This window comes from Piliocolobus tephrosceles, chromosome 1 (assembly GCF_002776525.5).
Source record: "Piliocolobus tephrosceles isolate RC106 chromosome 1, ASM277652v3, whole genome shotgun sequence".
Lineage (NCBI taxonomy): Eukaryota > Metazoa > Chordata > Mammalia > Primates > Cercopithecidae > Piliocolobus > Piliocolobus tephrosceles.
The window spans coordinates 65,755,852-65,772,152 of record NC_045434.1 but is presented as its reverse complement, the minus strand read 5'-3'; the positions used below and the strand labels follow the sequence as shown (position 1 = coordinate 65,772,152).

The following is a 16,301-nucleotide window of genomic DNA, read 5'->3' as shown; positions in this document are numbered from 1 at the left end:
TACTATAACTGAAACCATAACTATCATGAATTTATATATATACGTTTTCTTACTCTTCTCATGCTGCTAATAAAGACATATCCTAGACTGGGTAATTTATAAAGGAAAGAGGTTTAATTGACTCACACAGTTCTACATGGCTGGGGAAGCCTCACAATCATGGCAGAAGGTGATGGAGAAGCAAAGTCATGTCTTACGTGGCAGCAGTCAAGAGAACTTGTGCAGGGGACCTCTGGTTTATAAAACCATCAGATCATGAGATGTATTCACTACCATGAGAACAGTATGGGGGAAACTCCCCCCATGGTTCAATTATCTCTCCCTGGCCCTGCCCTTGACATGTAGAGACTATTACAATTCAAGATGAGATTTGGGCAGGGACACAGCCAAACCATTTACAAATTTATAAAATAAATGCTGATAGAATCACATGAAGGAATTTAGAAGTATACAATACTTGTGTAAAGATTTTAACACCTATTTTAGAAACTGATAGATCAGGAAGTCAATATTAGTAAAGATGCTAAAGATTTGAATAAAATAGCTATTTTCTCTCAGGTAATATAATGTAACGTACCATAATACAACATAACTGTATTCTTATGTAAGGAATGAGGTGTACATATTTTTTTTTAATATACATGTATCATTTTAAAAAGCTGGTCATGTATTAGTTTATAAAAGGTCTCAAAAATATCCAAATAATTGATACCATATAGAACATTTCATCTTACCAAAGTATAAGACACAGTAAAATAGAATTAATACAGTTGGGCCTTCACAAACCTGTATTAGAAAAATAATAATCTATAACAAAAATTAATTAGTAATCAAAAATTCTCCCTAAAAAGGCACCAATCCCACATAATTTTATAGAGAAGTTTTTACCACAAATCAGAAGCTCATAATTCCTTTCTGATACAGTCTCTTTCAGCAAATGAACAAAGAGAGTAAACTACCTATTATTTGATATCAAAATTAGGCACAGGAAATATAAGAAATGAGATATATTGTCCAATCTCACTATAGCATAGATGAACAAATTATAACAAACCCAGAATTGTATTGATAGTACATCAGGATAAAACAGATTATCCCAAGTATGCAAAGATATGTCAACATTTAAAAGATCTATAAATCTTCATTCAACACATTAACAAAAAAAGACAAAAACATGTGAGCATCTCAATGAATGTAGAAAAATATTTTATAAGGTTGATATACATTAACAAATTAAGGAAAAGACCAGTACATAAGAAAAAAACTTCCTTAACCTTATAAAGAGCATCTATCCCAAACCCACAGAAAATGCCATACTTTATGGTCAGATTTTAGAAGCATTCACATTAAACTCAAGACAAGAAATTATTCACTAAAACCGCTTCTATGTAGCAATTACTGGAAGTTTTAACCCATTCAAAAATGCAATAAAAAGAAATAAGTGATATAATTATTTGAAAAAAAGAAGCACAATTGTTATTTGCAGATGGTATCATTGTTTGCATATGAAATGCAAAAAGAATTCACAGACTAACGATTTAGAATTTTAAAAGTTCAGGAAGAATGCCAGAAATAAGATCAACATACAAAAATAATTAGTGAGATTTTATTTAACAATAATTGGAAAATAGAAAACATTATTTTTTAAAGATCTCATTCACAATTGCATTCAAATTTACACAGTGCCTAGGGCAAAAATAATCTAACAAATAGTATTTAATACTTTTATAAAGAAAATTACACAACTATACAAGGTCAAAAAGGAGCTTGGTTATGAACATGCAAGTTCAACATCATGAATATATGCTATAAATTATTTCTCACATTGATCTATAAATTCAATGTAATTCCAACAAAAATTGCAATGAAATTATTTTCCATGGATTTGATGGACTTATTTTATTTATTTATTTATTTATTTATTTACAGCGTGTCTCTCTCTCTCTCTCTATCACCCAAGCTAGAGTGCAGGGGCATGATCTCAGCTCACTGCATCCTCTGCCTCCCAGGCTCAAGTAATTCTCATGCCTCAGCCACCCAAGTAGATGGGATTGCAGGCGGGCGCCACCATGCTCAGCTAATTTTTCTATTTTTAGTAGAGATGGGGTTTCACCATGTTGGCCGGGCTGGCCTCAAGCTCCTGGTCTCAAGTGATCCTCCCGCCTCAGCCTCCCAAAGTGCTGGGATTACAGGTGTGAGCCACCGTGCCCAGCCATGATGGACTTATTTTAAAATTCCTGTTTATGAGTAAATGTTCAAGAATAGGCAGGGCAGTAAAGAACAAGAACTAAGAGGAGTTATTCTCCTGAATTTCAAGAATGGTTTAAAGCTGTAGTAATTAGAGCAGTGTGGTATTTTACAGGGTTAAAAATATGTTAACTCGATAGACTCAAGGGCTCAGGAATAGACGCTGGGGTATATAGGAACTTGATTTATGAGAGAAGTGGTTTCACAAATCAAAATTTATTTAACTACGTATCTGTATGAGACCGGATGTGGTGGCTCACACCTGTAATCCCAGCACTTTGGGAGGCTAATGTGGGCAGATCACTTGAGGTCAGGAGTTCAAGATCAGCCTGGCTAACATGGTAAAACCTCATCTCTACTAAAAGTAGAAAAATTATCTGGGTATGGTGGCTCTATCCTGTAGTCCCAGCTGCTTGGAAGGCTGAGGCAGGAGAATAACCTGAACCTGGGAGGCAGAGGTTGCAGTGAGCCAAGACTGCACCACTACACTCCAGCCTGAGTGACTGAGAGGGACTCTATCTCAAAAAAACAAAAACAAAACAAACAAAAAAATCCAAAAAAGTTATCTGTATGAAAAGAAAATTAGAGATTTACCTCTATATAAAAACAAATTAAAGGTAGATAAAGGTTTAAATAAAAAAAAAGGTTGTAAAAGTTAAAATAGGAGTACAACTTTATGATCCTATGAAGAAAAATATGTTTGCATAGAAGAAAAGGACAAATTATAAAGAAAATTGATAAATTTACACTAAAATTTCAAATACATTCATGACAAAAGTTTACAAAGTTAAAAGACAAAGAAGATTTTTGTAACATACTTAATAGACAAAGAATCAGTCTGGAATACATAGAGAACACTTTTTCTCCTTGAATATGATAATAATAGCTACCATTTATTAAGCAGTTACTATATTCCAGGATCTCTTCTAACAGGTTAATATGTTTTAACTCTCTTAACCACCACAAAAATCCTATGAGATACTAGTTTTTTTTTCCATTTTAGAGCTGAAGAAAGTGAGCCAAGGAGAGGTTAAGTCACATCCCCAAGTACACATGCCTGTTAAGTGACACATTTATAATGGGAATTCATGATGATTGGCTCCAGAGTGTTAGCTCCAAAAAAAGAAAAAAAAGAGAGAGAAGAAAAAGACAGATCATTCAATTGAACAGAAGGCAAAAGATTTGAGCAGGTTATTCATGGAAGAGAAAGCCAGAACTGCCAATAAAGATGAAAATATGTCCATCCTCACTAATCAGGGAAAGGCAATTTAAAACCTCAGTGAGGTTTCTCAACCATCAGATGGGCAACATTTTTAAAAGTCTAAGAAATACCAAATGTTGACCAGATTTGACAAAAAAGGGGGATTCATATATCCTGCTGAAGGGAGTATAAATTGGTACACACACTTTTGGAAGCGAGTTGGCTGTATCTAGTAAAATTGGCACAGCATAAACCTAATGACTCAGCGATTTCACTTTCCAGGTATAGTCACATGCAAAGGAAACATGTATAAGGATATTCAATGCGATTTTGAACTGTAAATAGAGAACTGGAAAGAGTTTAGGGAACAAGAAAAATAAATTGCAGTGTAATAGTAGGATATAATGCTCTTTAGCAATTAAAATTAATGAGTTAAATTTGTATGCATCAAATTGGATGGATCTCTAAGATTGTACCATTGAATGAAAGAAGTACTATGTAGTCCCTATACATATGTGGAATATTACACCATTTATGTAAGTTTTTAGAACATAAAACAACTATGTGTTGTTTATGGTAGTTAAAGTAGAAATACGTGAAGTCTAGGGCATAAACTTACTTAATAATGGTTGCTTCTGGAGAGGAAGGGAGGTGAATATGACTTCAGAGACATACTAGGATTTAGTCACATATTTAATATTTATTATATAAAGATAATGCACATATGACAATATATTCTGGTGGTAGGTGCATGGGCTGATTATTGTCTGCATATTTTAATATATTTTTAATAATAAAAATAGAATAAAGGAACAAGAAAGACAATTAAGACATAGTCCATACTTACAAAGATCTCATCTCTATTCATTCTGACACAAAGCTCTATAAGTAAACAGTATCCTTTAAACAGTAAAGACACACACAAGAGTAACGCTTCCCGCCTACCTAGCTTGTATTCTGTTCTCCTGGGTATCTGCTTTTGCCTGCAGCTGGGACAAAAATCAGAGTTGAGGCAGGACACAAAGATCATCTATGGCCCTCACGGAAGAGATGAGGAAACTGAGCTACAATGGGAGAAATGGCCTAGGATCAAGGATTATAGAAAGCCAATAAGTCATAGGACTTAGACCAGAATCTAGACCTCAAGATTTATAAAATAGAAAGTACAAATTGGAGGCCAGCAGGTCAAATTAGGTCCACAGACTTCTATGTAGTTTCTTTTATTTTATTTTTTAAAGAAATGTGAACATTATTATATACTGTGTATAGTTAGCCACAACCTCTTGAAATCCCTATTTTCTCATGTGAACACTTTACTCATTGATGTTACCCTTGAGTATATTTAAATATATTTGTGTTTGTGACCTTCATCATGGAATCTTTGACATGGAAGAAACCTTAGGGAAAAAAGGTGACATGTTCTCAGTGTAGTAATTGCCTCGACGACATCCCTGACAGTTGGAACATGCCTCTGCTTGTACACTTCAGCTATAGGATGTTTACCAACTCTCAACATCGCCCAGAAAATCTTTGAACAGCTCTGTTAGAAAGTTCTGCCTTTTATGGAGTCAAAGTGTGTCTGACTTCCTTCTCACTCATTATTCTTAGTCCAGTCCTCTAAAGGTGCCTGAAATAAATCTAATTGCTCTTCTGAAAATATTTGAAGACAGCTAACATTGTTGAACTAAATCATTTCTTCTTCAGGATAAACACTTTTGCTTCTTCTCACTCTTCTAGAGTTACTGGTTTTCAAACTCTTAGTGATGCGTTCCAACTCCTTGCTACCTGAAGATGAGGGAGAAAGATTGGTTATAGATGTATTAGTCCATTTTCACACTGCTATAAAGAACTTCCCTAAGACTGGGTTGTTTATAAAGGAAAGAAGTTTGACTCACAATTTGGCATGGCTGAGAAGGCCTCAGGATACTCAGTCATGGCAGAAGGGGAAGCAGGCACCTGCTTCACAAGGCAGCAGGAAAGAACAAAGGAGGAACTTCCAAACACTTATAAAATTATCAGGTCTTGTGTGAATTCACTCACTATCATGAGAACAGCATGGGGGAACCTGCCCCCATGATCCAGTCACCTCCCTCCCTCAGCACCTGGGGATTACAGGTCCCTCCCTCGACATACAAGAATTACCATTTGAGATGAGATTTGGTTGGGAACACAGAGCCAAACCATATCAATGGGTATCAGAGTTAACACTCTTCATCCACTGCTTTACCATTCATCTGCTTACATTCAGAAGAATGTATGGCTTCCTCCCTACTTCTCCAGCCCTTTTCCCACTTACTTCACTTCATTTTCTTTTCTCCTTTCTTCTCTTTGCCTTCAGCCTGTGCCATATTGACACGTTGTTTTCACTCCAGCAATCATGAGCAATATTTGAAGTTCTCTGAACAAAGCATGCTATATAAAATAGTATCACTATGTCACTTCATATCCTGCTTTCTCCACATGAAATATCTCACTAATGATTTCCCCCTGGAAACTTCCATTTATTCTTCAAAACTCAGCTTCAATGTCACTGTCTACTGAGGCTTTCCTATGCCTTCAGCCATCTCCTTCTCCTCTTTTACACTCCAATCAAAGTTAATCCCTTCCTCCTGCATGCTGACTTCCGCGTTATGCAAACTTCTATTCTTGCACATCTCCCACTGGATTACAATTATTTGTTTGCATTTCTAGTTCCGTCTTTTTTATTATAATCTATTGGAGGAAAGGGCTTTTGTTAATCCTTTTTGTAATTCCAACATTAAGCCCAGTACTGGCACACAATAGGTGCTTAATAAAATGCTTCCTAAGTTAACTGCAACTCTGAGATCACTGGATATTTTGTACAGATAACAATTTGCCTTAAGGCCAGCTTGAGTGTTCTCCATTCTCCAATTAGAATTGAGGTGCCCAAGAACAGGAATCATGTTTTGTTTTCCTTGCTTTCCTAATACCACATACAATTTCCAGATGATTGTTAAAGGAACAAAGATGATTCCCAGGCATACGTTGTGTTGCAAGCATAAGAAATACAGATTTTTTTAAACTCTCCATTGTAAAGAAGGTTAAAAATGTATATACACATAAACATTACATTTGTATTCATATGCATATATGTACACAAATATTTGTATACAGCTATCACCATATATATGTATAAATAAAAGAGTGTTGCCTTTGCACATTCCAGCATATATACATCTTCTGAATTGCAAAGTGCACTCCAGTTTATTTGAAGTCCTGCACAATATGTCCAATCTCCTAGGCAAAGTTTCTTGTTAATTTCCTTTACCTTCATGAATGTATGATTTATTTAATGAAACGCCTGCCATGCAGCAAATAAAACCTTTGTTCTACCTAGGGGAATAGTTCTCCAACATCACAGAATTCATAGCCCCAGTTACAGAAGATTACATAGGAGCAGTGGTCCAACTGAGAATCCCAAGTACAATGTCTCCTAGCCCATTCTCACTAGATACATTCCAGTGTCTAATTATCCCAGGGTAGAGGGGATGAGAAAAAAAATTTAAACAGAACAAAACAAAACCGTAGTCCTAACAGTGCTTGTGGTGGTTGTGTTTTTTTCCATTTTTGTTTCTCTTCGTCCTCAATTCTATCACTTCACAGGAATGTGTACAGAAACTAATGTAATTAACTAGATCTCTTTCTTTCTTCTCTTCCTTTATCCCTCTCACACCTTAAAAGAAAACATATTTTTATTGTTCAATCAGTGAATACCAAACAGTTAACCATCTGTTTCAAAATTGTTTTTATAGAAAAAGACCTTGAGTCATTTTAGTCTGAACCTCTGGGAATGTATACAAAAGAGATGAGAAATGTATTACACCTGATTTTCACTCGGCTCCTTTGCAATCCCAACCCAAATTGAGGAAACTATAAGATAAACTACAAAGTGAGGAATCTGTAAATTATTAAATATCAACAAAGAACATTCTTTTGAAGCTTGCAAATATGTATCACCCTAAAGCGAGGCCTATTTCTGACCAGCAGTAGGCAGATTTGTTTGATAAGTTCTAATAATGTTTTAGCTTTTATTCCCAGTTCCCCTAAGACTTAACATTGTAGAAGATGTTCTTTGTTGTGAGGTTTACTCTTAGCACATGTAACATCTGGGTTCATGATTGCACATGCTTTTTTGTTTGTTTAACAATATGCATTCATTCATACAATCAACATTTATTGAACCCTTATTTTAAGAATACAAACATAAGTGATATAGTTTCTATCTTGGTAGTATCCTAGTTAACTATTGCTTTATAATGAACCTCCTTAAAGTGCCACGCTTTATAAATTTTGCTCACAGATTCTGTGGATCAGGAATTCAGAGAGGGTGTGGTGAGGATAGGGTGGCTCTCCTTCACAATGTCTGTGGCCTCAGCTGACAAAACTCAAGGCTGAGGGTGACCAGATGGCTGAGAGCTAACACCATGTGAAGGTATAGTTGGCAGTCATATTTCTGGCAGTAGATTAACTCGGTGGCTGGGACATCAGCTGGGGCTGTTTGTCAGTGTTCATGTGGCCTCATATGTGCTTGGGCTTCCTTGCTGCATGGTGGCCTTGCAGAAGTTGAACTTCCTATGTGATTCCAAAGGAGGATGTCCTAGCTGTAAGAAAGTTGTAGAATCTTTTCTGACTTTTTCTTAGAAGTCAGACAGAATCATCCACTGCATTGTATTGGTTACATGCAAGTCACCAGCTAGAGTCCAAGGAAGAGGACATAGATCCTATCTGTTAATGGAAGGTGTGTCAGGTCACACTGTAGAATAACATGTATAATAGGAGATACTTTCACTGCCGTCATTGGAAAATGCAACCAGCCACAAGTAGCTTATAGTTTATAGTTTAGTAGGAAAGTTAGACATATAAATGGATCAATTCAAGAAAGGGTTATAGTGCTATTAAAAAGAAAGGACTTGTTGAGTACAGCAAAATACCTGGTCAATCATATCAGGAGAAAATGAGGTCAGAAAAAGGTTAAAAGAGGAAGTGGCTCAAAGTTGGTAAGTGATAGTGGTACACCTCTTGGTGGAAGTTGTTATGGAAGGAGTAACTTACACAAAACCCTTCTATCAGTAACACATATACAGTACTTAAAACATGTTTTATGTTAAAGAAAAAAAAAATAACACCCAAAACCCAGAAAGCCACTGTATTCTCCAATGCCTTTCAAAATCCCTTTGCTAGTTGGGGAATGAGCATGAGATAAAGTGAGAACACCTGAAAAATGATGACTTCCCTGGGGCTGGAATGAGCAAAGGGCAGGATTAGAAATTACATTGTAATTTTTGCCAACCCACATCACCACAACAACCCTTGACCTGCATAGGAGCTCCTGAAGCTGTGATGGGCCAGCAGGAGAGTGCTGCTCAGACAGGACTTACCTGTCCTCTCTCAGGCACATCTCTAGTATCACAGAGCAGATGTGTCCAAGGATCACCCAACCCAAGTTGCTATAAGCTTGATGTGTTGTCTGTTCTCCCCAGGTCTTGGGACTTGATAAAATGATGGATTTGTTGAGGCTTCAGGGATTGTTTCCCCAGGGATTCAAGCATTTTCAGACTTTATTTAAGGCTAAGGTCAATCTTTGCAGCTTTGAAGTAGCACAAAGGCATTCAGAAAGTGTCCAATGTTCCTAGAGAGGAGAGAGGCAGAGAATGTGTGCATGAACGTCCCCCAAAGCAAACTGGAAAACCTTTTCCATGTTTTATTTATTTTGTGTTATTAAAGGAGCATTGTCATCCATGCTGAGCCAGAGCTTCTAATTCAGTGGAAATGAAATTCCAGCCCAGTGTGTGCTTAACTTCCCCGGCACAGTAAATCCATTTCTCTTTTTGTCTCTGCCTCATCTCTCCCTTTGTAGTGAAGAGATGTACAGTGCAGCGATGAAGTCTGTCAGTGGGAAACCACTCTGGCAATTTTGGAGTGATGTCTGAAGAAATGAATTGAGCCGGCTTGCCTGGGGTGGAGATACAAAACAGACCATGCTTTTACAGTCACTGCTGGGTTTGCGATTTGTTGTGTGCTGCCTATCTATGCAGATTCTTTTCTGTTCCAACACATAAAGAAAAACATGCCCAGTCAGATGCTCCCAGCTTATCACTCCATATCAACCCAGAAGCAACACAGGTTTTCAATTTCTCCATTTGCAAGTGCAATTGAAAATTGGCAGAGGTTGCTATGTAGGGATAAAATGAACAGTGGTGCAGTTTGGCCTCTACAGATAGAGATAGCATCCATGAGGTTGTGGGGCGAGAGTGGGATAAAGGATCTGGGAATCATCTCACCCATATTTGATTGCTGGAAGCTCTAGCAAGCCATATAATGCTATTCCTTTCTGTGCTTAGACTAGCTCTCTTTTGCTTCTGAGCATTTGCCTATGTTATCCGCCTCTACTTAGAACTCTCTCCAGTCGCCCCATTATAGCCCATCTTCTTCCATGCTCCTGTTTCATCTTTCTTTCTTATTTTTTTAGGGATAGTGTCTCATCCTGTCACCCAGTCTGAGTGCAGTGGCATGATCATGGCTCACTGAAGCCTCAAACTCCTGGACTCAAGCCTTCCACCTCAGCCTCCCTAGTAGCTGGGACTACAGGCATGTGCCACCACACCTGGCTAGTTTTATTTATTATGTTGTATGTATGTATGTATATGTGTTTTTAGAGATGAGTCTTGCTATGTTGCTCAGGCTGGTCTCAAACTCCTGGGCTCAAGGGTTCCTCCCACCTCAGCCTCCTGAGTAGGTGAAATTACAGGTGTAAGCCACCACAGCCTGCTTTCCTCTTCATCTTTCCAACTTTAGCTTGCCCAATTTCCATTTTGATGTCACCTCTAACTGAATGCCTTCCTTTCCCCATTAATATTTGATTTGGCCCCTCCCTCACTGTGCTTCTTTAGTCCCTGAACTTATTTTCAACACAAACTTCTGATATGGTATTATAATTTCCTTTTTTTCTTATTTGATTCCCTCACTAGATTATAAGGTATCTGAGAGCAGGAAACCCATGTTTCTTTGCTATTCTGTTTCTATGCACCTAATACAATACCTACCACATTGCAGATGCTCAAAAATTATGAATTAATAAGGTAAGAAAATGTAAGGTAGATCCTTTGTCCCACTCCTGCTCCCCCACCTAACAGATACTATCTCTATCCGTAATGGCCAGTGTGTACCACTGTTCATTTTATCCCCACGGAATCCTCTGTCAACTTTCAATTGCACTTACAAATAGAGACATTGAAACGTTATATGTAAATTGAATTAATAGGTAAATATGTGATTAGAGTTCAAATGGATTCGTCAAATAATGAAAAGGGAGTTAGGTTTTATACCAACTAGATGTGAAAACAGAAAATATAATGCATATTAGTCAGCTCAGGCTGCTGTAATAAAATGCCATAGACCAGGTGACTTAAACAACAGATACTTATCACAGTTCTGGAGTCTTGGAAGTCCAAGATCATGGTGGCAGCAGATTCTGTTTCTGGCAAGGGCTCTCTTGCTGGCTTGCAGATGGCTGTCTGCTCATTGTATCTTCACATGTTGGAGACAGAGAAACAAGTTGGTGTCTTTTTTTTTTTTTTTTTTTAGAAGTAAGGGCACTAATCCCATTATAGGGACCCAATCCTCATGACCTCATCTAAACCTAATTACCTCCCAAAGGCCTCATTTCTAAATACTATCATATTGGGGGTTAGGGCTTCAAAATGGGAATTTTGCACAGTGACAGTAACAGTGAGATCTTGGTGAAAGTTTTACATATACTCAGAAAACAGCAATATTATAAAAGTAAGATATCTTCAGAAAGAAATACATCAATTGGAATAAAAAACTCTATAGTATACCAAATTGAATCTATAATCGTACTTCTGGCAATATAACCTAAGAAAATAGTCTTAAAGTAGGAAAAAGCTGTATACATGAAGAGTCTTCATTTTAGCATTGTTTACAATACAGAGAAATTGGAAACAATTTGAACAGAGCAGGAATGGTTAAATAAATGACAATATCATGCACTATGATACTATATTATAAAGCCATTAAAATGATAGATTTGAGGCTTATTTTGTAATATAGAAAATATTTATTGTGTAATTTTAGGTTAAACAATCAAATTGTACCTATACTGTGGTTTAAATTATATAAAATTATGTTTTTGAATGGACAAGTTCTGAATAGGAATAAATGGAAATAGCTGTATTTACTGGCGTGGTTGAATTTAGTGCAATTTTAGCATTCTTTTAGCTTTTTTAGTGCTATAATGCATGACTTTAAAATGATACTTTAAAAGAAAGATCCTGAAGAAGCTACTGAGAACTGAGTCATAAGGCTGATGGATTCTTCTTTCAAAACCTCTTCCTGGGATTTGTGTCAGACAATCTTGGCTAAAGGGTACAGAAATCTCCTTTCACTCCTCTCAATATGGAAACCTCAAGATTAAATGAGAAAGATCTAGTATATGGGTGTTTGAATGATTTTTTCTTCAATTTTCACCTTCTGGTGAGGCCAGCTACATGTTGGGAGCGTATCTTCCCATTGTCAAACAATTGTTTGTCCAAATAAAGGAATCTGTAAATTTACCAAGGCGATTATTACATGACCAACCATGGACTGGCCACAGAGTCCCATTTTATTGCTTCCTATTTGTTCACAAAGGTATTTTTGAACACAGACCTGAACTTTTTCTAAATCCTCACTCAAGAAAAAAATATATCAGAGACTTTTGTTGTTGTTGTTGTTGTTGTTGAGACAAAGTCTCGCTCTGTCGCCCAGGCTGGAGTGCAGTGGCCGGATCTCAGCTCACTGCAAGCTCCGTCTCCCGGGTTTACACCATTCTCCTGCCTCAGCCTCCCAAGTAGCTGGGACTACAGGCGCCCGCCACCTCGCCCTGCTAATTTTTTTTTTTTTTTTTTTTGTATTTTTTTAGTAGAGATGGGGTTTCACTGTGTTAGCCAGGATGGTCTTGATCTCCTGACCTCGTGATCCACCCATCTCGGCCTCCCAAAGTGCTGGGATTACAGGCTTGAGCCACCGCGCCTGGCCAAGACATTTTTATCTACATTCATTTGAATGTAGGATGATCTGTCTGACTAGGAGCATGTGAGGCAACTTGGGATGGTGGAAAGATAGAGTCTTTGTGGTAGACAACCTCAGTTTATTTAGGACCATGGCCAAGTTAGGTAATCTTTCTAGGTCTCGATCTCATCTGAGAAATTTGGAGGCAAATCACTACCTTATGTGATTCTTATAAAGAATCAGTGAGATAATCTGTGTAACACACTCAGTTTACTAACTGCCATACAGAATCCTCTTCTTCAGTTTAACAAACCTTGAACACCTACCATATACCAGGCTAACTGGGACATGTAGCCAGTTGATCCAGCTTACCCCTTCACACAGACTGCTCTGTGCTCATGAAAAAGTCAGGATCACTTTTATGGCTAAATTGCAGTCACATGGTTTGTGAATACAATACTGAGAGACTGGGACCCCTTAGAGGACTATGGCCTACAGTGGGTGGCTGTATGACCTATCAGAGATTAGAGATTCAGATACTGTCTTCCTTAATCCAGTGAGAAATTCACAGGAGAGAGTACTGCATCCTGTAAGTGAGGCAACAACAGCATTTATAGAGGCAAAATGTGCAGTCAACAAAATATAGACAATTAAATCCATGTCTCATTGACCTAGTTTTGTCTGCATTCTGGGACTATGCTCTTTGTAGCAGTGACTTTAGTTCTAGTCAGAAGTACTTCATCCACATTAAACTGACCAAAAGAATAGTTTTTTCTCTAACTCTCTTCTCACTGTTTGCTGAATAAAGGTTTTTTTTGATTGGCAAGCGATCTTATGAAAGAATGTAATGGGAGATCAAGGAAGTCTAATTTTAGTCTCTCTCCCCGGAGACGCTGTGTGATTTGGGGACATATAGTTGAAGTTTTCTGTTTTCCAATTTTCATGTTTTAAACGGTTTTAATAATTCCACAAGATTCCTTCCACAAATAATTCCCCAAGGAAGAAAGGAGAACACTGCAGGAAGCCTGGTGAGCTCGGAGGAAGAAGAATGCTATGGAATCTGTAGTCCCGCAGATCTGCACACCAGGGTGGTCTGCACATGTTTGCTGGTCTCTGACCTGGACTACATCCATGCACTCTAAACATATTTACCTCATTAAACAACGTTTGGTTTTTGGCCATCACTTCAAATTCAGCACAATCATTTTCCAGGCCTCTACCCTCGCCAAAAAAAATCACAATCAGTTCCTTCTCCAGCATCCTGTCTACTGAGGACACTTAAACCCACAAAGTCATTGTCTACTCACTTTGCTTCCTGATCGCTACCTTCCTACAGCATCTGACATCATTTTCTGAAATGTATGTGGCCTCTTTTCCTCTTCCACCGTTTTTACCCTCCTGGAGGTCATATCAGTTCTCCCCAGGAATTCTGTCAGAGACCCTACACTATGTATTTTCCTCTCTTCGACCCACAGCAGCATACACTTCCTTAATGCTTATTTTGTCCTGGTTGTCTTCTGATAGTAAAAACTCTGCTCACTTTTCACGTGTGTGTGTGTGTGTGTGTGTGTGTGTGTGTGTGTGTGTGTGTGTGATGGAGTTTTGCTCTTGTCACCCAGGCTGGAATGCAGTGGCACAGTCTTGGCTAACTGCAATCTCTGCCTCCTGGGTTCAAGCGATTCTCATGCCTCAGCCTCCTGCGTAGCTGGATTTCAGGTGCCCACCACCACGCCCAGTTAATTTTTGTATTTTTAGTAGAGACCGGGTTTCACCATGTTGGCCAGGCTGGTCTTGAACTCCTGACTTCAGGTGATCCGCCCTCCTCAGACTCCCAAAGTGCTGAGATTACAGATGTGAGCCACCGCGCCTGGTTACTTTCTATTTCCTCTTGCATCAAGTCTCATTTTCTCTCCCTGACTCCTAAGGACCTCTGCAGCGTCTTCACCCCAGGCTTTTAACAATTCAGCCACACCCTGCTCCCCAGCTACTGCAGTACCACTTCTCTTTCCAGAACAATTTTCCACCTCTCTCCCTCATAACTTTTTGGTCTGGTCCAATGCGGTGTTCCAGAACTGCCTCTCAGGCCTGTGCTGCTGGTTCTGGGGACTCAGGTGGCGTTTTTTTCGTCTTTTAAGAACAACACCCTCTCTCCGGGAAGTAAAAAGTTAGACAGTGTTTTCAGAGGCGTGCTCTCTGATCCATCACTTCTCTGTCTGTGATTAGTTCTTTGTTATGATTTCTGAAAGTGCTGCGTGCAAACCTCCCTCTTTGGTTGTGCAGATAGAGTCATAAAATCAACTCTCATGACAACTTGGAAAAATTAATCTTCTTTATTTCATCTATAACTCCTGCAATTTCCCTCTCTAGCCTCCAACTTGCAGAATAGGAAGAAAAAAATTAATTATTTTCAGTCTAAGGTGGTCTAGAAAAGCAACAGCGCCAAGGCTACAGCTCCTTGACCACGTTTCCCACCCTGTTAGTATGGCTAGGATGCTGATTGTTGCAGGGGCAATTTAAAGAAAAGAGGGACTAGAGGCAGAGGGTCCTGCTGCTCCCTGTACATGCCCCATCCTCATGATCTGATGTGTCTGTGCATTCCAAGCCTAAGTTCAGAGAGTGGAAACACAAAGACGCCCATGGTCACCCGCTTGCCTCCTCCTTCCCTCTTCTCTTTGCTATCCCTTTGCCATTCAGTGGCCTAATGTGGGAAACTTTCCCCCTTTTTGGACACTTATACCTTTTATGGATGCCCAGCATCGTTGAACAGCATTGCTTCTTTGTTTCCCTGCTCACCCCCCTCTACATTTCCCACCTTCTGTCCTCAAAAGTAGAAGCCAGAAATTGGTTTTCCAGTCCCCCTTATGGCCCGTGACCTAGATCCAGTTATTAGAGGCACCATCAGTGTGAAACCTGGATTTAGAAGACAGGTGTGGAGAAGGAGGTGCTGTCTGTCATGGTTTCCTGGTGAATATGGGCGACACAGCAGAGAGCTACTGAGTCACAGAGGTGCTGGTGTACTTGCTGGCTTTTCTGCTCTATGGCAGCAGGATCACTCTTAGTGTGCATTCTGGTGGCATGATTTAAAAGTTGGTGGAGATGCTGCTTCTGAGCCTGATTGTCTGGCTTGTCGGACAATTTCATAAACTATCTAATATTCTTTAATACTTCTGCTTCAAGTGGCCAGAGCATTTTCACTCTAAATACTAATATAATACCCTTTCATCCTCACACACGCACTGACTTTCTTGCCTGGACCACTGTTACATGAAACATATGGGCCTATTTTGATCCTTGATATATGCTAACTGGAAGTTAACAAGTATCTGTTTTTCAAGTTTAGTCTTGCCAGGAGTTAGGTTCCCATTATTCTATGTAAATGTAAATCATTACTCCAGAGTAGTTAGGATCCTGATAGAAGGTTGCAAGGGAAAAGTATTTGAGAATAATATTAAAATGCATCAATTTAATATTTAAAAGAACATGACCCCATTAAATATGCTTTCTGGGAAAATTATGCTTATCTTTTTCCCCAGGGAGACCCCATTTCTCTGGGTATTTTCTGAAAAATTCAACGGTATGGATAATTCACATCCCACAGTCCAAGGATCATTTGCATGTTTGAGGAATGCCAGACTGGGCGAAAGCCCTTCTTCCTTTGGGACATTTCATTACAAGTGCATCCCTGCTATATGTTCTCCCTCGTTGCTGCACTTTTGCTTCTGCTGGTCCTCTCCCTAGGAAATCCTAGCCACACCCAGGATGATGCTTCCCAAACCACAAGCCCTTCACAGTGCAGTTTCTCTTGATGACACTGATTCCCAGT

General features: G+C 38.7%; 1 long non-coding RNA gene across 1 annotated transcript; it reads right to left on the bottom strand.

The window, feature by feature from the left end:
- Positions 1–9,155: 9,155 nt before the first annotated feature.
- LOC111531109 lies at positions 9,156–11,989 on the bottom strand. Its single transcript, XR_002728139.1, has 2 exons — positions 11,668–11,989; positions 9,156–9,422 (listed from the first exon to the last, which is right to left on the bottom strand). It is a non-coding gene; the product is annotated as an uncharacterized LOC111531109 (long non-coding RNA).
- Between the last annotated feature and the right edge of the window lie 4,312 nt (positions 11,990–16,301).